Here is a 21,935-nt window from a genome sequence, read left to right as displayed (position 1 = left end):
ACTATGGAAGTAGATTGCCCAACCTTCCTTCTGAGGAGTGGCTGGTAGGTTTGAGCCTCCAAACTTCTGGTTAGCAGTCAAGTGTCTTAGGCACTATGCCACTTTTATTATTATTGTATTATTATTATTATGTGTAACCAATCCCAGATTATGGACAAGATTGTTTCTAACTATGTCTTTAAGAATTTGTGTGTAAGTTGGACCACATGCATTAGGTTCTTATTTAGCCTTACTTTAGTGCAAGAAAAGGCTTAAAGCCTTGTCAATGATTTAAAAGCTGCATGTGCAGCAAGTGAAGGTTTTGTGATGAAGAATTTATTTCCTGTAGTAGTTGGTTCAATCATTTCAAAGTGAGGACAAATTTACAAAACATTAAAGCAAGACTTCAAAAATGGCAGTGCCATCATCGAAGATGGCAGCATCCTGCTCAAAAAGACTGCTGCCCACCGCGCTGCTTTGACTGTATGCGGCTCTTGATGGTCCTGCTAATAATCCAATCTCACACATCAGGTTCCTGAAAGGGCTTATTATTCCCCTTCAAACTCTCCCATTCCAGGGCTTTGAGCCATAATTTTTCCCATTCCAATTACTGTCAGGAATCATCCAAATTGTAAAAATTCTGGTCTGTTCTTGTTTTACTTCACGGACCATGACAAAACTAGGTTGGAGCCCTGCATTAAGGGGCAAATAAGAGTTGTCCATAAGTCCAATGTTTGTAAGCCAGGGACTACCTGTACTCTATTATTATATTTAAGATATTTTAGTATTTGAAAATGTTTCCTATGTGTTTTATATGAATACTAAAAACCAATCCCACTGCCATGGAGTCAATTATGACTCATAGTGATCCCCATTGGGTTTTCAAGGCTGTAAATCTTTAAGGAAGCAGATGGCAGCCTCATCTTTCTTCCGTGGAGCAGCTAGTAGGATGGAACCCCTGGCTTTCTAGTTAATAGTCAAATACCTGAACCACTATACCCCCAGAGCTCCTTTTTATATGCATAGAAAGGTTAAGTTATATACACTTATTCCTCATTCATCGACTATCTCAGTATCTAACATTTCACATTTATGACAAGAGTAAAAAAAAATGTATTATTTAGCAGGCCAACAATAATGCCTGGTGGTGAGAGGGAGAGGCAGTGCTGGAGGGGTCCATGTCCCCTCTCCAGAGGGACTGGGCTGGAAGGACTGGGCCCTGCCGGCAGTGTGAGTAGACTCTAAGGGCAGCCCCATCTGAATGGGTGATCTGGTAACCTCCGAGGAATGAGTGAGTGCACTGGGCCCAGTATGCTAGGGGGCTTCCTTTGGACGAGCAGGAGGAGCAGGGTGCTGGCTCTGCCAGAGCAGCTGCTACAACAAGTCAAGGTTCTCAGCTGCGTCCTGCAGCAGCTCCGAAGGCTGAAGCTTGGCATGGAGGAGCAGGGCGGAGCGGGCCTGGGGATGCAGAACTCATTGATCACCGCTAACCACTCCTCGGAAGGAAGGTTGGGCAATCCTACTTCCGTAGTGATACTGCCTCGGAAACCCAAGGAGGGGTCGCTATGAGTCGGGGCCCAGTCCACTCCACAGCAAACAACAACAACAAGAAGAGCCCAGCCTGAGGTGGTGTGGAGGCTTCTGGAGGATGATGCTGACTGGAGGCACCAGCAGTACAGACGTCCTGTGGTGCAGGAGGAGGGGCTGAGGCCCTGTAAGCAGCACCAGGAGAAGTGGAAAGCAGCCCTGCAATGCAGGAAAGGGGGAGGCTGCATTGGGGTATAGGGCAGAGGGCGGAGAGGGGAGGGAGGGTAGCCCACGCACTGCCTGAGTTCAGGGATGGCTCCTGGGACAGTGCAGAGCAGCTTGATTGGGAGAACAGTGGGACCTCAGCCAGTAGGCAGAAATTCTGGTAGAGGCCTGTGCATGGAGGGAGAGACTCAAGCTTGTAGGGAGGGCCCTGCCTACTGGGCCCCAGGGGCCTGAGGGGGAGGGGCACCTAGACATGCAGGAAGCAAATTGGCTGCCCCTGATGATGCAGGTGGGAAAGGTGGTTTGGCTGGAGGGGAAGGGGTTATTTTCTTCTAAGAATTTGTCCATTTTGTCTAGGTTATCCAGTTTGTTGACATAAAATTATTTGTAATATTCAGTTCTAATTCTCTTTATTTCTATTGGGTCAGTTGTAATGTCCCTTCTTTCATTTTTTTATTTTGGTTATTTGCATCTTTTCTTTGTCAGTCTAGCTAAAGATTTGTCAATTTTATTGATCTTTTCAAAGAGCCAGCTTTTTAAATTGATTTTATTGTTTTTCTGTTTTTTATTTTATTTATTTCTGCTCTGTTCTTTCTTATTTCCTTTTTTCTGGTAGGTTTAGTTTGCACTTCTCTTTCTAGTTCCCGGAGTTGTGAAGTTTGGCTATTGAGTTGAGATCTTTCTTCTTTTTTTCATGTAGGTGTTTATTGCTGTAAGTTTCCCTCTGAGTACTGCCTTAGCTGCATCCCATAAATTTTGGTATATTGTGCTTTCATTTCATTTGACTCTAAGAAATTTGTAATTTCTCTTTTGATTTCTTCCTTGACCAATTTGCACTTTAATTGTGTGTTGTTTAATTTCCATATGTGTGTTTCTTCCACATATTTTTCTGTTATTGATGTCTAGCTTCACTTTGTTATGGTAACAGATACTTTGCATAATTTCAATCTTTTAAAATTTTTCATTACTTGCTTTGTGACCTGAAATGTGGTCTATCCTAGAGCAGAATGTATATTGTGCTGTTTTGGGTGGAGTGTTCTATATATGGGAGCTCTGGTAACATAGTGCCTAAGGCATTTGACTGATAACCAGAAGGCTGGTGGTTCAAACCCATCAGCCACTCCTTAGAAGAAAGGTTGGACCATCTACTTCTATAGAGATAGTCTCAGAAACCCAAGGTGGGGTCACTATGAGTCAGAATTGACTCGAGGGCAGTGAGTTTGGTATTTTTGGTTTTGCTTCTATATATGGTTGTTAAGTCTAGCTGGTTTGTAGTGCCATTCAGGTCTTCTGTTTCCTTGCTGATCTTCTTTCCAGACATTCTGTTTAATATTGAAAATGGTGTATTGAAATCTCCAACTATTATTGTAGAACTACCTATTTTTCCCCTCAATTCTATCAGTGTTTGCTTTATATATTTAGATGTCCTGATGTTTTGATTAATTACCCTTTTTTTTTTCACAATATAATGTCTGTCTTTATCTCTTTTAACAGATTTTGTCTCAAAGTTTACTTTGTCTGATATTAAGATTGCCATACCAGTTCTCTTTTGGTTATTATTTGTATGGAATATTTTTTTCATTCTGTCACATTCAACCTATTAGTGTCCTTGGGTTTACTAGCCAGCAAACTTTTGTTTTGTGTTATTAAAAATTTGAGAGAAGGGGAACATGCTTCTTGTCAGATGATGTCTACAAGGATCAAGCACAGCCTCACCGGGCTAAGGACTTACCTGGGAAAGTACCAGGGTTGTGTTGAAGGAGGACCTTTGAAGGCTTAACTCCCCTGGGTGACTTAAAGTCTTCAGAAAATGCTTAGGAATGAAACACTGAGCCTAAGCATCCAGGATGTTGGTTCTAAAAGTATCACAGATCAGAAGCTGCCAACAGTGGGATGGGGGGGCAGTGGAGAGGCAGGGGTCAGGAGGGAAGCTGTGGAGGTCAGCTGGGACCAGATCACTGAGGGAAGGGAGCTTGAACTAGAGGGTCCCTAGCAGCTTTGGGGGTCCTTGGAAGATTTCAAATAATGATATTACTCTTCAAGACGACAATGATTGAACTGGAAGGAGCTTTCTCATTATCATGTAGTCACTCTAACATTTGGAAGAAGGTTTTATTACTTTTCTTATCTAGTTGAGTAAACTGAAACTCAAGAGAGTGACTAAACGGTCCAGGATTACACAGTGAGGTGGAGCCAAGACTCAAACTAAGGTCCAAGAGCCTTCATGCTCAGACGTTGTATTTTCAAGTTTGGCTGAGGTAGAAAAACCAAACCAAACTCACTGCCATCGAGTTGATTCTAACTCATAGTGACCCCCTTTCAGTTTCTGAGGTGGTAAATATTTACAGAAGTAGATTGCCCAGTCTTCCTTCCATGGAGTGGCTGGTCGATTTGAACCATCAACCTTCTGGTTAGCAGTCAAATACCTTGGGCACTACACTACCTGAGGTAAAGGTAATATTTATTCATCTTTGTTTTTTTAACCCTCTCACCCTACTCCAACTTAGTGCTCCAACATTTAGCAGCGTTTGGTGGGTTGAAAAAGTCAGACATGACCTCACTTTTTTTTTTTTTTTTTCTCTTCAGCAGGCCCTAGAAATGGTTGTAGAAACTAGCAAAAGAAGTCCACTTTGAGGCCAAAACTCCTTTTCTCCCCTTCTGAGCTCACTCCCTTTTCCTCTTCAGTCTCTGGGAGAGGAATTTTGCCCAAGGGAGCTGTCCAGGTGCCAAAGGCTCCCTCTGACCTCTCCTGCCTCCCTAACAAATTTCTGCATCTAAATCAGAACTGGTCAATGTTTCACTCCCCCTGCTACCTTCCCAGCCAGATATTCTGAAGCTGGTGAACAATTAACCACCAGCAGCCCTTGCTTGTCCGGCTCTTTGACCTTCTCTTCTCAGAAGCCTCCCAACACTTTACTGCTAGGGGTCAATGATCTACCAAACCTGACAGGTCCTGGGATTCTTCACCAGCCTTCAAGGAGGAGCTTCTTGCATATGTTTTTACAATGATATAATGATTTTATTATCATTCCAACGTATATTTCTTTTAAACAAGGAAATATACATTAGAGCTACAGCACCCACACCTACTCTTATTATAAAAACAATAACAAAGAACAGCTGTATTGAGATATAACTTACATACCATACAATTCACTCATCTAAAGGTGTACAATGCAATAGTTTTTAGGATACAAACAGATATGTGCAACCATTACCACAGTTAATTTCAGAATATTTGCATCACCTCAAAAAGAAACCCCCCTCCAATTTAGCTAGCACCATCCCCACCACCCCCAGTGCTGAACAACCACTAATCTACTTTGTCTCTGTTGATTTTCCTATTCTGGACTTTCATATGAATGGAATCATATATGTGGATTTTTGTGTCTGGCTTCTTTCACTCAGCATAATGTTTTTAAGGTTCGTCAATATTGTAGCATGTATCAGTCCTTCATTTTTTTTAATTGTGATAAATATATATGTAACAAAACATTTGCCATTTTGACATTTTTCACACACATAATTCAACGATATTAATGACATTTTTCATGTTGTTTAGCCATCACCATTACATCTCATTTCTATTTGTGGTCAAGTAATTTTCCATTGTATGGATATATGACATTTCATTTATCCATTCATCTGTTGGACATTTGAGCTGTTTTTGCTTTTTGGCTATTATGAATCATGCTGCTATAAACATTGGTATGCAAGTTTTTGTGTGGACATTCACATCTAGTCTTGAGTATGTTTTCCGCTGGTAATTCTTTCAAAGAACCAGAGAAGAGAACCAAAATTCCAGACTAGCTCTGCCACATACTAGCCAGGTGACCTTAGTTAAGCCTCTTAACTTCTATGAACCTTTTCTTTTTCATGTATAAGGTGAGAAGAGTCATTCCTCCTGCTTGAATTTATTACCAGATTAAAAGACAAAGTATGTGAAAGTGCTTGACTCATGTTTGAATTTAATAGGTATTCATACTTAAAAAATTGTAGCCCAAAGTTTATAAAATCACAGAGTACTAGAACTGGGATGTGCTTTACAGAGCTTGCATATCTTTTGTAAGTGAGGACAATGAGACAAAAAAAACCCCGGGATATATTCAGTTATGTTTTGGCCAGTTGGTGGTATGTAGTTTAGTTCCACTCTGTCTGCTACAAATACAATGTAAAAGTCATACATGTAATTAAAAAAATTCTAGTAGCCCATTAGGAGTCCCTGGGTGGTACAAAGGTTAATGGCTTGACTACTATCCAAAAGGTTGGTGGTTTGAACCCACCCAGAGGCATCTTGGAAGACAGGTGTGGCGATTTGCTTCTGGAAGGACACAGCCTTGAAAACCCTATGGAGCAGTTGTGCTCTGCATGCATGGAGTTGCCATGAGTTGGAACTGACTAACTAGACAGCAATTAACAACAACAGTAGCCACATTAAAAAAAGTAAAAAGAAACAGATGACGTTAACTTAAAAAGTATATTTGTAACCCAATATATTCAAATTTTATTTCAATATGTACTCAGCATAACAAATTATTCATGAGCATTTTACTTTTTTTGTTTTGCACCAGATCCTCAAGATTCAGTGTGTATTTCACCCTTACAACATAATCACTTCAGACTAGCCACATTTCAAGTACTTCATAGCCGCATGTGGCTAGTAGCTACCATGTTGGACAGTGTAAATCTAGTTCAATTCAAGGCAAACATTTGCACATCTGTTACATGCCAAGCACTTGATTGGATGCAGGGATATGAAGGTGAATATACCAGGGGAATATGGTTTTGTGACCACAAACCATAATACAAGGCTGGGAGTCCTTTCCCATTTAGGCTGCTGGATTACTCATCCACATGTCTGGCTGACCAAGGCGAGAAGAGAATTCTCTAGGAAACTATCTATCTCCTCAGGATATTTTCTGCTGCTCAGTTATGAGGGAGAGAAGAGCATTTATTTTTATTGCGCTCTTACTGAGTCCCAGGCACAGTGTTCAGTACTTTCCAGATTTTGTCTGTTTTAATTTTCATAGTGACCGTGTGAAGGCATTATCTCGCTCATTTTAAAGATGAGGAAATCAAGGCTCAGAGAGGTTAAATAGTTGGTCTAAAGGTCATACAGTTGATCAGAGGTAGAGCTGGAACTCAGGAGAGTTTAACTTGTTCCCAGTTGACCATGAGGATGTGGTAGAGAGAAATGTTTCTTAGCCATTACTATTTTTGCTTGTTTATAAACATTCCCCAAATTTCCTAAATAATGTAAATGGAAATTCATTTTGAATAGCAACTTTCTGTCCCAGGTGAGCAATGATCCCTGTACCTGAAGGCTCTTGCTACAAAGGAGGAGCTAAGACTCTTCCCTTTCTCCTTGTCTCTCAGTTGCTCACAGCTGCTCTGTGCCTTGGAGGCCTCAAGTTGAAATGAATCTCATCTCCCAATTTACCTGAAAGAGAGTTTGCCTTGTTTCTCTAAACTGAGTGTGCTCCCCACGGCTTCCCTTTGCCTGAGCTTCTGGCACCTCCTCCTGGTCACTTGGGAATTGTGTGTGTTGGTAAAAAGCACCCAGAATGTTAATACACACCAAGCAGATACATGGCCTGCTGAAGCTACAATATTTGCTGGAAGAATATAAACTGCTGTAAAGGTCACAGATAATTTGAACTCAGAAATAATCACAAAGAATGAAATATTCTGGTCAAGATCATCAGTGAGATTTCACAGGGAAATCTCCCTTTGAGGGAGAGAAGATAATGTAGTAGGGATAAGTCATTAGAAAAGGGTGATAAATTGCATCAAGAAATAGTTCAGATTTAGATAAGATCCTGAAATAGATCATGTGACACCCTGTGAGGCTTGCCTGGCTGAACTTGAACTGGATTGACAGAAAGATTTGTTTCATCAAACCCACAGATTTATTTTATCACTTGAAATAATTGTTCACTTCCATTTTATTCATTGATCTAGTCAACAAATAATTTTTGAGTATCCACTAATCATTAGGTATATACATTTGGAGGAAGCAAAGATGGATCCACCTACATGGGACTAAAAGTCTAGCAGGAGGCAAACATAAAGAAGAAAAAATATTCAGAAAGGCCACTTGTGGTGGTTAAGTTTGTGTGTCAGCTTGGCTGGGCCTGGTTGAGTGGCTGGGCAGCTGGATATAGTATTCCCCATGATGAGACTGGTAATCAACTGCATGATGGAATCTACTGTGTGCAGCTGAGTAGCTGCCTTAGGGCTGTGGTCTTCTTCCTGTATATAAGCAGAAGCCTTGGGGAATAGTCTCTAGCGTACTGCATGCTTGAACCCTCCATGTAGCCATGTTCTGCCAATCTTGGGACTTTCAATGGCCTTGAATTAATTGCCTGCCATATGGTTTGGTAACATCACAACTATGACATTTTATTTGTCGACCTTGGGCTTGTCAGCCTCAGCAGCCAGTAGCTGCCTGAGTAAAGAGATTGCTTCTAGCCTCAGTGGGCCAGAAGCAAGAGGCAGAGTTGAAGCCCAAGGTCGAGGGGCTTTCACACAGCTCCTAGAGCCTGGCACATTGAACTTGGACTTGAAGCCTCCAAACTGTGAGAGAATAAACTCCTGTTTGTTCAAGCCATCCCATTTGTTGTATATTTCTGTCAGAGCAACACTAGGTAACCAGAACAGCCACTCAAACTTTAGGTAGCATTTAAGTTGAATGAAGCCCTGATGATTGAAAAGTCTGGATTTCAGAGGCCACGTGGGTAAATAAATTTAGGATGTGATAATATTGGAAACCGTAGATGTTTTCTCTGCTTGCACTCAGTGTGGTAGCCTCAAATGTGTTCTCAAAATGCAGAATGATGCTTGCCAGTTCATGGACCTGTACAAGCTATGGCAATGCTCCACCAGTAAACACATCATCCATGTCAAGGACCATGTACCCGTCCCGAAGAACGTGGCCAGGGTTGACAAATAACCAGCAGGTTCAATGGGCAGTTTACAATCTGTGTTGTCTGTGGGGATATTTCCGGGTTGGGTGAGTTGATGATTCCTTTCTCCAACTCTTGGGTAGAGTAGGAGGAGCTGACAAAGGAAGACTGAGACGGGGCAGACAGTGAACTAGGAGCAGAAGTAGGAGAGTGGGTAGCATGGAAGCCAAGAGGTAAAAATGGAAAGGGTGGTTCACTAAATCACGTGCTGCTGAGAGGGAAAGTAATAGGATGACAAAAAAAAAAAAAATAAATAAAGCCATTTGGAGATGGCATCATGGTGGCCTTGGTCATCAAGGGCTGGCAGTCAAGCCAGGGTTGATAGACGTTTGAACAGAAAATGAGGAAGGCAGACCAGAGTATGAGGACTGCTCTTTTAGAAATTTGACCACAACAGGAAACAGAAAAATGGGGTGATATCTGGAAGGAAATGAGTTTGGGTAAAGAAAGTTGAGTTTTTGTTTTTAAGACAGGGCATCTGGATCATGCTTATGTGCTGATCCTCACTCTGGTCTCTCACCTCTGACAAACTCTGACCCATTCCTTAAGATCCAGTTTTAAGTGTCACCTCTCTTGTCAAACACTTTTCCCATGCTTAATTAGGATTCTAGTCATGCCATTCTCTGTAAGCATTGTCCACTTTATGGCTTGTCTTACTATGTGGTAATGGAAGTTTTTTCCTGTCTCTCTCCTCCACTCTAGAACAAGAACAGAGTTCTTAAAGGGTAGGGCTGTGTCTTCTCACACTTGATTGCTGGCACCAAGCTAGCACAGGTAGGTGCTCAGAACCTGGCAGTAGGAAAAGACTCATTAAATATTTGTTGGTGAATAAGTAAATGAATGATTAAACTATGCATTTGAAAGAAGTGCAAATGACAACTTTAATAAATGGGAAGACTGAGATACAGAGGAATTTGGAGTCTGATTTCAGATGGCTTGTTTTATAGACTAAGAGGAGCCCAGGAAAGCAATGAAATCTCCACTCCTGCTGGGTTGCCCAGGTCCTTCTCTAGAACTGTCCTCCCAGCCACAAACCATCTGGATCAGAACGCTCATGTTTACATCAAATCTCTCACTTCACAGAAGCACAAGCTGTCACAATGGTGTCTGCCATTTTCACTTTAACCTTGATTTCAGCAGCATCTGTCAGATGGAGGCTAGGAAGCAGCTCGTGAGCAAAGGGTAAAAGCACTTTTGAATCTGACATGAGACAAAGCTTAAGGCAGCATTAAGAGCCTGGTCAGGGAGAACTAGACAGTGCCCGGCTACCTCTTGTCAACCACTCAGAGGGGGATCTATGCAGGAGATCCTGGATAGAGAGGGAGAACAATGTGCAACAAAACTCAAAATCATTTGGGGAAAAAAAGGCAGGGGGGAGGGGACCAGGTTTGCTGGTCTGATAGAGCTTGATGGAACCAGTGAGACTGGCCCCTAGCTGCCCTTCAGGTCTGGAATTGAACCCACTCCTGTGACTTCCAGCCAAACAACGGACAAGCATATAAGTTGAACATTTACACTAAGTAGATACACTCCTTGGAGAGAACAATCATGGGAGAAAGAAGGGCTGTGTATGCACAGGGAGACAGCTCAGGGGTAGGAGTACATGGAGGGAAGGACACAGGGAAGAGGTAACTATGGGGAAGAAGTGGGAGGGGAGCTGTTGCATTGTGGTAAACTGTGGTCAATGTCATGAGACAAAGTGTATGTGAACTGCCGTATGGAAATTGAATTTTCTCTGTAAACTTTCACCCAAATCACAATTGGAAAAAAAAAAGGAGCCTGGTCAGCTAGGGTGACCAAAGCAATCCTTGGCTCCCTGCAGATGAATGCCTTAGGCTGCAGTGCTGGAAAAACTGAAGGCATGGCTTCAGAGGAACCACAAGGTGTCACTGTTGATCCTCAGTTAAACAAAAATTGATTGGGGCAGAGACTTTAGGAACACTTTAGCCACCCTCCTCCTCCACAGGTTTTTTTCTTTGTTTTGCGCATGAAAACTGAGGCATAGAGCAGTAATATGATTTGACCAAGATTATGTAGCAAGTTAATGGCAGAGCAATGATGAGGTTCCAAGTCCCTTAACTTTTGGACCTAGATTCTCACTTAAATTTCAGATCTACCACCCATCTGCCAGTTTCTCCTGCTGTGGTAGTTTGCACATTGCTATCGCACTGGGAGCTCTGGTAGCATAGTGCCTAAGGCACTTGACTGCTAACCAGAAGGTTGGCGGTTCAAACCCACCAGCCACTCCTCGGAAGGAAGATGGGGCAATCTACTTCCGTAGTGATATTGCCTTGGAAACCCAAGGAGGGGTCACTATGAGTCGGTCCGACTCAATGGCACATAACAACAACAACAACATCATACTGGAGCTCTGGTGGGGAAGTGCCTAAGGCATTTGACTGCTAACCAAAAGGTTCAAATTCTCCCTCAGAAGGAAGGTTGGGCAATCTACTTCCATAGTGACATGGACTCGGAAACCCATGGAGGGGTCACTATGAATCGGCTCTGACTCCATGGCAGTGAGGTGTTTTTCTTTTCTTTTTTTTTTTTTTTAATTTATTTATCATACTGAAGTTATGCCACTGGTATTTCAAATACCAGCAGGTTCACTCATATTTCAGCAGCACTTCCAAACTAAGACTAGGAAAAGAGGCTAGCAAGATACTTCTGAATTCCAGCCAATGAATTTTATGGATCACAACAGAATATTGCCTGGTATATTGCTAGAAGTATATTGCTAGAAGGGAGCTCTGGTAGCACAGTGACTTAAACATCTCTCTGACTGCTAACCAGAAGGTTGGTGGTTCAAACTCGTCAGCCACTCCGCAGAAGTAAGACTGGGCAATCTACTTTCATAAAAGATTTCCCACCTTGGAAACCCAAAGGGGGTTGTTATGCCATCCAATCGACTGGATGGCAGTGGGGGTTTTTTTGCTAGGAGTTTGGAACATGCTCAAAATACATGCTCAAAAACCATATTCAAAATAAAAATAAAATAAATAAAAAATTTAAAAACATGCTAAAAAAACATGTTCCTAGGTTGGAACATACTCAAAATACAAATAGCTACAACAATGGGCCCAGACATACTGACAATCATGAAGATGGCACAGGACCCAGCAAAGTAAAGTTTCATTTTGTTGCACCAGGAACTCCTGGTGCCAACTCAATGGCAGCTAACGACTGCAACAACTTTAGGAGCAGCGTGACCACTTCCCCACACTGCTCTTAGGTTGGCACTGGGAGATGAGGATCAGGCTTTCTCTACAGTCATTTACTCAGACAATAGCTCTAAGTTGGAAATAGAACAGACTAAAAAAATAAATAGGAGAAGGGAACAAAGAATGAAAAAAAACCAAACCAACAAATCCTCGGTGTGTTCACTTTCAGATGTGCACAACTGCCTTAGTGTTCAGTTTAGATCCATTTCCCACAATTAGAGAGGGCGGCACATAGGGCCTCCATCTGTAGCATGGTTTGAATAGTTACATAGAAAAGTATCAGGTAATGGATTTCATCCTTTTTATGGTGTCAACTTAAAAAAAGTCTTAAAAGCCTGGTTCCCAAGGAAAACAAGAAGCCGAGTTGCTTCAGCAAAGAATTGGCTGAAACCTAAGTAGAAACCAGATAAAAACATTTGCTGGGCACAGGGACCAGGGTAAGTTTCTAGGCCCTACAATTTGGGGGATGGAAAGATTTGGGCAGAAGACTTTCTGTGAGCCAGTGACCTCTAGACTAGGCATTAGTCCCAGTGTCTGGAAAGAATGAGGCAACAGGGGAGTCACGTCACCCCACCAGATCTCATGAGATTTCCCCATGCTCTTTGTCCTGACTCCCACCAGGCCCTTCTCTTCCATTGTGGCTTCTAGTGGCATCTCCTTTTCTCACCTCTCAGATAATCATTTTTTTTTTTTTTTTTAAGAGTTTTATTGTTTTCTTAGGTAGTAAACTTATTATGTGCTTATTGTAAAATTGCAGATATCAAACAGCAGAAAGAAGGAAATAAAAAGCAACTGTGATCCCTCCATTCAAAAATCACTGCTATTGACATTTTGGTATATGGAGTCAGTCAATCTGCCTGAGGAGCATCATCTGTGTGTTCTAGGCTCAGGGTTTAGAGCTGTGAAACAAACACACACAAGTCTGTATTCTCATGGTGCTTACATTCTAACTGGGGAGACAGTTAACATGTTTATAAAGAAGTAAGACAAATGGAATGCCAGATGGGGTTCAGTGTTATGGAGACAAATGAAGCAGGGAAGGGGATGGGGCCTTCAATGGTGGTGAAGTGGCAATTTAAAGTAGAATGTTCAGAAGGTGACATTTGAACAAAGACCTGAAGGAGATGAGGGTGCAAACCATGTGGCTATCTGGGGCAATGTACTTTCTGTGCATATAGTATAATGCACTAACAACACAAATAATCTATGACTGTATCCTTTATGTTAAAAATGTCAAACAGAAATATATGCAGAACAAGGGAATATCCTTCTCACATCTGTCTTATCACCATCCCTTACTCAAAGCAAACATGTAGACAATGGTGTGCACCCTCCCAGGGCTTTGTCTCTGCATATGCATCCATTTCTGTACATACACGCACATTTTGTTTTATCTTCTATATAACAGAGTTCATTCTTTGTAAAGGTGGTGACTTTCTCCCCGGCATAGGATCTTAGTATTTTCTAAACTTCAGAGATTTATGAGAGCTTTAGGCCTCTTACTAAAATTAAATAGTTACATTTCATTGCTAAATGTGGGTGGATGTTTCATTTCCTCCTCTGGGCTATTAATCTAGTATTTACTGTATTATATTGTAATAAATTGTCTCTTCTACCAGCCAGTGAGTTATTTGTGCTTTGGGATTTTATCTTCTCATCTCATTTTTCCTCTCATCTCCAATGCCTTTTACTCTGCCTACCATATGGTAGATATTTGGTAAATGTTTTTTTCATACATTTAAATGAATGGACATCGAATTACACTTTCATACATTACCATAGAAGGCTTCCAACATTGGGATCAGGTGTTAATTGAGATCAATGTTGTGATCTTTCCTAATGGGTTATAATCTTTTCCACAGTGAAAAATCTGTGTCATTATGGGCCACAGGTACTATAGGACGCCAGCCAGGATGACGGTGGTCAGATCCTTCAAATTAAACAGTCCAATTTTAGCATTAGAATTAAAAGAGTAATGAGAGCTATTTTCACTGCACTTGCTGAAATAAAGAGAATTAACATTTAGTGAGTATACAAATGTGCTAAATACTTTACATAATCCTTCTCATTCAAGGCACAAACCAACTCAATGAGTTAGATATAATTTTTCAGATGAGAAAACCAGGAATCAAAGTGATTAATATGGACATTATCTGTGGACATTCATGTACCCACCATCCAGGTCAATCCAAATTCTAACATTTTCCATATTTGCTTTAAATTGTTTTTCCCAGAAACAAAACACACACACATATATATATATACCCTGAGGGGGCCATGTTCCCTAAGTTAATTGCTAACGCTTAAAAAAATCATTTAATACATCCTTGTTATTTTATTATTTAGCCAACAGACATTAATTGAGTCTGGGCTCTGGGCTAGGCCTCTGTGCATACAGAAAGGAATAAAGCAGTCTCTGCTCTCCAAAGGGCTTACTTTCTTGTGGGGGAGTAGCAGATGGTTAAGGTTTCACAGTTGAGAAGTTGAGGCTCACAGAGGGGTAGCAACTTTTCCAAGAGGCACAGCCAGACCTAGAGCCCAGCCATCAAATGAAGCTGGCCCAGTGCACTGAACAGGACCCGATGCCTCATTTCTGCTCTGTTGCAACAAGATGGTTGGTCCCTGAGTGGAGGGTCTTCCTCCCTCAGTGATAAACTAGATAGCTGGACTGACACAATCTATGCAGACTATGTGAGAAATGGGCAGAGTGTTTTTTTCTTTTCAGTAACCATCTTTCTGCTGCAAAGAATCAAATTCCTTTCTAGTGATGCACACTTCCTGACAGAAAGAGGCACACCCAGCCAGCCCCAAACACTCAAATTAAATGAAGAAAACTCCTTTTAATTCCTCTATGTACACACTTTTGGCTTCTACCGGACTCTTGCCATTTTCCCAGGGGCGAAGCCAGAGTTGGATTTGAGGAACAGCAAATAAGAGCAATACACTATTAGGTAATACCAACAGTGAGATGAAAACATCCACCACTTATTATTTCCAATTAAATTTCACTTTCTTATGAAAAACAATTCATACCCATCATAGAAAACTCAGGGAACTAATAAAACTTGTTCTTTTTATAAAGAGGCAAACAAAATCAACTATAATCTCTCAGTCCAATCAATAACTACTACTTTTTGATGTATACACTTTCTTTTTAAAAATATTATTTTAAAAAAGGATATGCATTTTATATCCTGCTCTGTTAATATAACTTTATATGTCCCCATTACGTTCTTCAAACATAATTATAATTATACATAGTTATATAACATTCCATTATTCAATTGCACTGTGATGTAGTTGGTCAATCTATTATTGGACACTTGAATTTCCCTCATTTGGGGGACAATTACTTTATTACAACTATAAGGAGGTATTTGCTTTATTAAGTAACACTACTGGCCTCTTTTCTTACCTTATCTAATTGACTCATCACAAGCCTTCAGAATGGGCATTGCCACTGTTTTAGCAACGAAGGAACTGAGATTCAAAGAGGGTTAGGAACTGTCCCAAGGTCAAAGCCTGGCCTTGAACTCAGAAGTCTCTAGCTCCTGAGCCAGCACCCTAAGAGTGCTATTTGCACACCCTAAGAGTGCTCAGCTCTCTCTACCCTAAATCAAAAATGAGTTGCCATTGAGTCCACTCACTGTGACCCGATGTGTACAGAGCAGAACTGCACTCTATAGCTGTGAACTGTGACCTTTTGGAAGGAGGTCACCAAGCTTTTCTTCTGAGGCACCCCTGGATGGGTCTGCACTGCCAATATATACACATATCAAATAATATTGTATTACGTTTTCAATGAAGGTTTACACAGCAGTTAAGGTAACTATTTAACAAGTTATACATAAATTGCTCAGTGACATTGGTTACGTTCTTCACAGTGCACAAACATTCTCATTTCTGCTGTGGTTGTTCTATTTCCATTAATCTAGTTTCCCTGTCACATTGCATTCTTATCATTGTTTTAAAGTAATTGTTGACCATTTTGGTCTTTTATACATATATATATATATATATATTTATCTAATATAGGTGATTGTTTAAAGAATCACAGTACTTATAGGTGATATTAATTATTTTGTGAGCCAATGTGTTATTTAGCTACAAGATGCCCTTGAGGGTGAACTGCCTGCCTGTTGGTTTAGCAGTCAAGTGCTTAACTATTTGCCCTGCCTAGGCACTGTCTTCTCAGAGATTTACTACCTATGATGCATGGGCTTCTTTACTCTTCTTTGTCCGAAAATCTTAATCCTGGTCTCATTCTTTTCACATTCTCACAGATACCCTCATTTCTTAATAAGATTCAGGTCTTCCCAGTAAAACAGTCTCCATTTTAAAGTTCCCAGGCAGCTGGGCTAACACGAGTGATGGTCCCCAACTGCTGTGCCATGTGTTCTCTCCCTCCTTTGTTCTCAGATGGGCAGGCTTGGAGGTTAATCATGTCTCCACATTGTAAAACTGAATCCTGATACGCTCACTGAAGTCCTCATGGTTATTTGTAACCCATCTGAGTTCCCATTTATATTCTCAACAATTTCCGAGATCTGATCTCAGCAGCTCAGCACATTTTAAACAGGATACTGGACTTTAAAAAAAACACAAGTCCAAATCTCTCTTTTTAATTCCATACTTGTATATCCCACTGTTTAACTGACACCCCCCTCAGATATTTTGAAACTTAATGTCTTCATACTGGAATTCTTGATATTTTCCCCCCAAACTTGTCTGTGGCAGACATTGTTCATTGTCTACCCAACAGCCATTCCCTGCTTCCTTCTTAGTTAATAGAACCCTAATTTTGCTCAGAGGCAACATGCCCAGACCAGGGGTTGACCCAGAACTAGTCTAAACCTGTCAAAGCACTCAATCCCCACTGTTGGATATTCCTGTTCCTGACTTCCAGCTAAGGGTGGCCTCTAGATTTATAGGAAGTCTGCGAGAGAATTTCTAAACAGGAAGTTTCTTTGATATAAAAGAGAGGCTGTCATAGGTATTTCTTGTGTACTTCAAATTTTCTTGTGCTCCTCTCTTACTGTAGCCACTGCTGTGGCAATCAGTTACTTTCAAGAGTCTATCAGCTTCCCTTACTGCAACTTCAGGCTGCTGCTGGGCGTCTCTTGCTTTCTGTCTGGGACTTCTCATCTACCCAGCCAGTAGCCTGATCCAAGATACCATGGTCTCTCATTTGAGCTACTTCAGCAGCCTGTTAACTGATATCCTCTCTCAACTCTTACCTTCTAAAGTTTTTCTCCACATCAGTCAGATCGGTCTTTTAAAAATATAACTTAAACCATGTTAATTATTTACTTCAAACATTTCAAGGAACTTCCATTGTATTTTTAATAAAATTCCTTATCATGGCCTGCAAGGCCTTGCATGACTTGGCCACCTGTCTATCATCTAACTTTTTTGCATCTCATTCTTCCCCTTGCCAAATTGGCTTCTAGGTTTACCTGTTTTGGAGCACTCACAATGCAGATCCTCCTGTCTGTACACTCCACTCCTAATGTTCCCTACGAATGGCTCCTTTTAACCTATCAGACCTCAGTTTTTATGTCCTTCTTAAAGAAACCTTCCCTTACCACCCAAGGACCCAGAGGTAAGTGATACTCCACTATTCTCTATGACTGTATTGTGTTTCTTTCCTTTACAGATGTTTGGTAAGTTACACTTGCATACTTATTCATTTGCTCATCCTCTAATTGCCTACATCTTCCTTATAGAAATATTAGAGGAATTAAATTATAATACATAAACATTAAATAAATGCTTAATTGCTTCTGTGGTTGCTATTGTTATGATTATTATTATCCCTGCCAGGAAATTAACATCTCAGGAAGAGTAAACCCAGAGCCATATATCTAGCCAAGGGCAGCCTGAGAGTCCAACTAACTGGAAGTGTGAATGAAAAAGATACCTACACTTTAGCGGTAGGTAAAATCATAAAATCTTTTGAGGTGAAAGTTAAATGCCAGAAAAAGTATTTATGGATACTATTGTAAGTATGGGAGCTCTGGTAGCATAGTGCCTAAAGCACTTGAGTGCTAACCAGAAGGCTGGCGGTTCAAACCCACCAGCCACTCCTCAGAAAGAAGGTTGGGCAATCTACTTCCATAGTGCTACTGCCTCAGAAACCCAAGCAGAGGTCGCTATGAGTCGGGGCCGACTAGACAGCACATAACAACAACATTGAAAGTATAGACCACATTACCTTCTTTTTTTTGCCAATTGTTTGCTTCTAAATGCTTTTGAAAGCATAACTGCATAACTAAGTGGCACTTTTTTGAGGATATTCAACTAAAAATGGGAACGAGGTAACTTAATATAATTACACTTTTCAGAAATTATGTGGTGTATAATTATGAAGTCTATGTATGGAAAATATACACACTAGAGCATTTGCCAAGACAACAACTTCTACATTTACAATGCAATGACATTGATTGCATTCTTCATGTTGCATAGCCAAATCATTCCACCATGATTAACATAAACCCAATGCCCCCCAAGCAACTCCCCCATTTTACTCTTCTTCCTACCCTTAGTAACCATTAATGGTCTTTAGTTTTTATGTGCTTATTTCATACAAATGAGATCAACTGACTGATTTGCTCAGCATAATATTTTCAAGGTATATCCATGTTGTGGTGTGTATCAATTTCTCTTTATGGCTAAATAATATTCCATGTTATGTGTATACCATATTTAGTTTATCTAGTCACCTGTTGGTGGACATTTTGATTGTTTTTCCCTTTTGGCTATTGTGAAAAGTGCTGTCATGAACACTGGTGTACAGGTTCCATTCACTCTTGCCACTGTTACCTGCCATCAGGTCAGAAGTCTGCCCTGATTCATGGCAATCCCACACAGCACAGAACAAAACATTGTCTGGTCTTGTGCCATTCCCATGATTGGTTGCAGGTCAGACCATTGTGATCCATAGAGTTTTTATCGGCTGATTTTCAGAAGTAGAGCACCAGGCCTTTCTTCCTAGTCTTAGTCTGGAAGTTCTGTGGAAAGCTGTTCAGCATCGTAGCAACACACAACCCACCACTGGCAGATTAGTGGTGGTTATGCATGGAATGCATCAATTAGGAATCAAACCGAGGTGCAAAAAGTTAGTGCGCTAAGCTACTAACTGAAAGGTTGGAGTTTTGAGTCCATGCAGAGGCACTTTGGAAGAAAATCTTGGTGATCTATTTGTGAAATATCAGCCACTGAAAACCCTGTGCAGCACATTTTTACTCTGACATACGTGGAGTCACTGTGAGGCAGGATTAACTCTACAGCAACTGGTTTCCTGGCAGACTTTATATTTGTGAAATGCTGAAATATAGCTCATATAGATGCAATCTAGATTTTGTGGATGAGTCTTTCTATGAGGAAAACAATTTTTTGCCCAACTTTTAAAAAGGCTGAATTGACTCAATGTTTCAGTGTTACTTAGATCAAGTCTGAATTTATTTCTCTGTCACTTGGAGAAGGCACAATATGTTACTATGATCAGAGAAAAGGTGAAATGAAAATTGATCTTCCATCATCTATCATCTCCCTTAAGTTGGATGAGATAACTACTATTATCTCCTGGTGAAATACTGTTCTACAAAACTTTACCTGGTCATGCAACTTCTGGAGATCTTACAGGAGCAATTCATTTCTCCATTTCTCTCTAAATAATCATGTCTTTTAAAGCTCCTCTATTTCCCATGAGTTGTATTTAAGTTCTCTTGGAGACTAATTCAAAACAGTTAAACTTTTCTTGTTGAAGAAAACACATAGTAGCCTATGTGTTTTGCTTCTCCCCTCCCAGTCTTATTTCCAGAAGCACATTTATGAGCAAAATTAACTAAAATGTTATTTTGTTTCCTTAGCTAACCTTTCAAATGACTTCCATTCAGCTTTTTCAGTCCTAAGAGTAAAAAATCCTTGAGAATATACAACACATGGGACAAGAGGGCAAACATTTTTGTGGTGGTTGTTGTTATGTGCCGTCGAGTCGGACCAACTCATAGCAACCCCTCCTTGGGTTTCCAAGGCAGTATCACTATGAAAGTAGATTGCTCAATCTTCCTTCCGAGGAGTGGCTGGTGGGTTTGAACCACCAGTCTTCTGGTTAGCAGTCAAGTGCCTTAGGTACTACATTACCAGGGCTCCCTTTCAATGTGGAGAGCTAAGATAAACCTTTGAACAGAAATAATGTGCATGACTAACAAAATGTCACAGCATAGTGGGAGGACATTATAAGTCTATTCTGCAGGGAGTGGTGTGGTCCCCTCTGGTTCTTTTCCCACCTGGCAAGGACGGACAGGATGCCTCATCTGCTTGTACCTTTGCGTGTGCTCCCAGTCACATCACCCTGAAGTCCAATATCTGGGCTGACCTCCATGCCAACATCTCCTCCTTCTCTGACTCTAAGTAGCTTTATTGCTTCGGCGAGATCACTTCCCCTTTTCAAGTCTGTTTCTCCCTTTAAAAAAGGATGGAGTTGGAATAGATGTGTACCAAAGTGGTTTCAGTCTGATATATGGCAGCCTTCTCCCCTGCTCATACTCATCTTCACAGCTCCCAGATGGTTCATGAACACTACCCTCGTGGATTAAGGTTCAAGGGAGTATCATCAGGGAATTATTGGAGAGAGAGGTTTTAGAGAAATATCTCCTTGGCCTGTCTTCTTCTTTCTGTAATAGGGATCCTGGTCACTACCATGTGCTCTTGAGCTGAAGAGAGGTAGCAGTGGGTAGTCCATCTCAGGCCATATGCAGGACGACCTGGCATATAAATGTAAAGCCAGACAGGCTGTGGATGGCATGGGTTTAATTGTCAGGAACTGGCAGAGTCAGAAGACTTGGGCTGGAGGGCTGATCCAGACACTGAATGTTCATGTCCCAGGGGAAGTCACTTAACTTTAATCCTGTCTTCTCATCTGTAGAACAGAGATAACAATTATCTTGACAACTCATAGGGCTGTCTGAAGACCAAAACGGGGAAACTTATTCAGTGAGCTTCTTTTTATTCTTAAAAAGATAATATAAACCATAATGTGCATGTCTGTGTCACCTGGGAACCATGTTAAAATGCAGATTCTGATTCTGTAGATCTGGGGTGGGGCCTGAGATTCTGTGTTCCTAACAAGCGCCCAGGTGAGGCTGGCTGCTGCTTAAGTGGCCCACACGCTGATTAGCAAGATAGTATCAACCACTGAAATTTTTGAAAATGAAAATAACAAAAATTATCTAAGCCCTGTCACCCTAACACAACTTTCACTTCTGGTATTTCTCACTTGTGACATCATAAACATTTTCCATGTTTCTACAACTTATACAAGCTACAATATTTATATAATTATTATTTTTAAATCGTTGCACAATATTTCATAATATTGAAATATCATCACTTATCAAGCCACTTGCCTAATGTTGGGTGTGAAGTGATCTCCATTGTTGGTTTATGTCTGTTTTGCGAAAAGTGAGTCCCAGGGAAACAGCTGCAAAGGGCGCAATGTGTTCCTGGGACATCAGAGTGCATTTCTTGTTTCCTCCTGTTTCTCTCCAGAATACATTTGTAAAATTTGCAGGTTCAAGGCTGCCTTAGTTACTTTGTGCTGCTATAGCAGAAAGACCAAAAGTAGGTGGCTTTAACAAAAAAAAATTATTTTCATACAGGTTAAAAGGCTAGAAGTCCAATTCAGGTCACCTACTATAGGGGAAGGCTTGCTTTCTCTGTCAGCTCTGGGGTAAGTCCTTCTCTGTTCTTCATTTCTGTTTCTTCCTTCCTTGGAGATCATCTGGTGTGATATCTTCCACCATCTCTGCTTGCTTCTCTGTACCTTATCAGCTCAGTTTATACCTCAAAGATGATTGGTATAGAATGCATCCTACATCGATATGGATCATTAACATAACAAAGAAAACCCTATTCCCAACCTGGATTAAATCCACAAGTATAGGGGTTGTGTTGTTGTTGTTGTGTGCCATCAAGTCAGCCCCGACTCATAACGACCCCTCCTTGGGTTGCC

The sequence above is a fragment of the Orycteropus afer genome, unplaced genomic scaffold, assembly GCF_000298275.1.
Source record: "Orycteropus afer afer isolate SDZICR_OR568_19922 unplaced genomic scaffold, OryAfe1.0 scaffold00154, whole genome shotgun sequence".
In the NCBI taxonomy this organism is placed as follows: domain Eukaryota; kingdom Metazoa; phylum Chordata; class Mammalia; order Tubulidentata; family Orycteropodidae; genus Orycteropus; species Orycteropus afer.
This window is presented reverse-complemented; position numbering follows the sequence as displayed.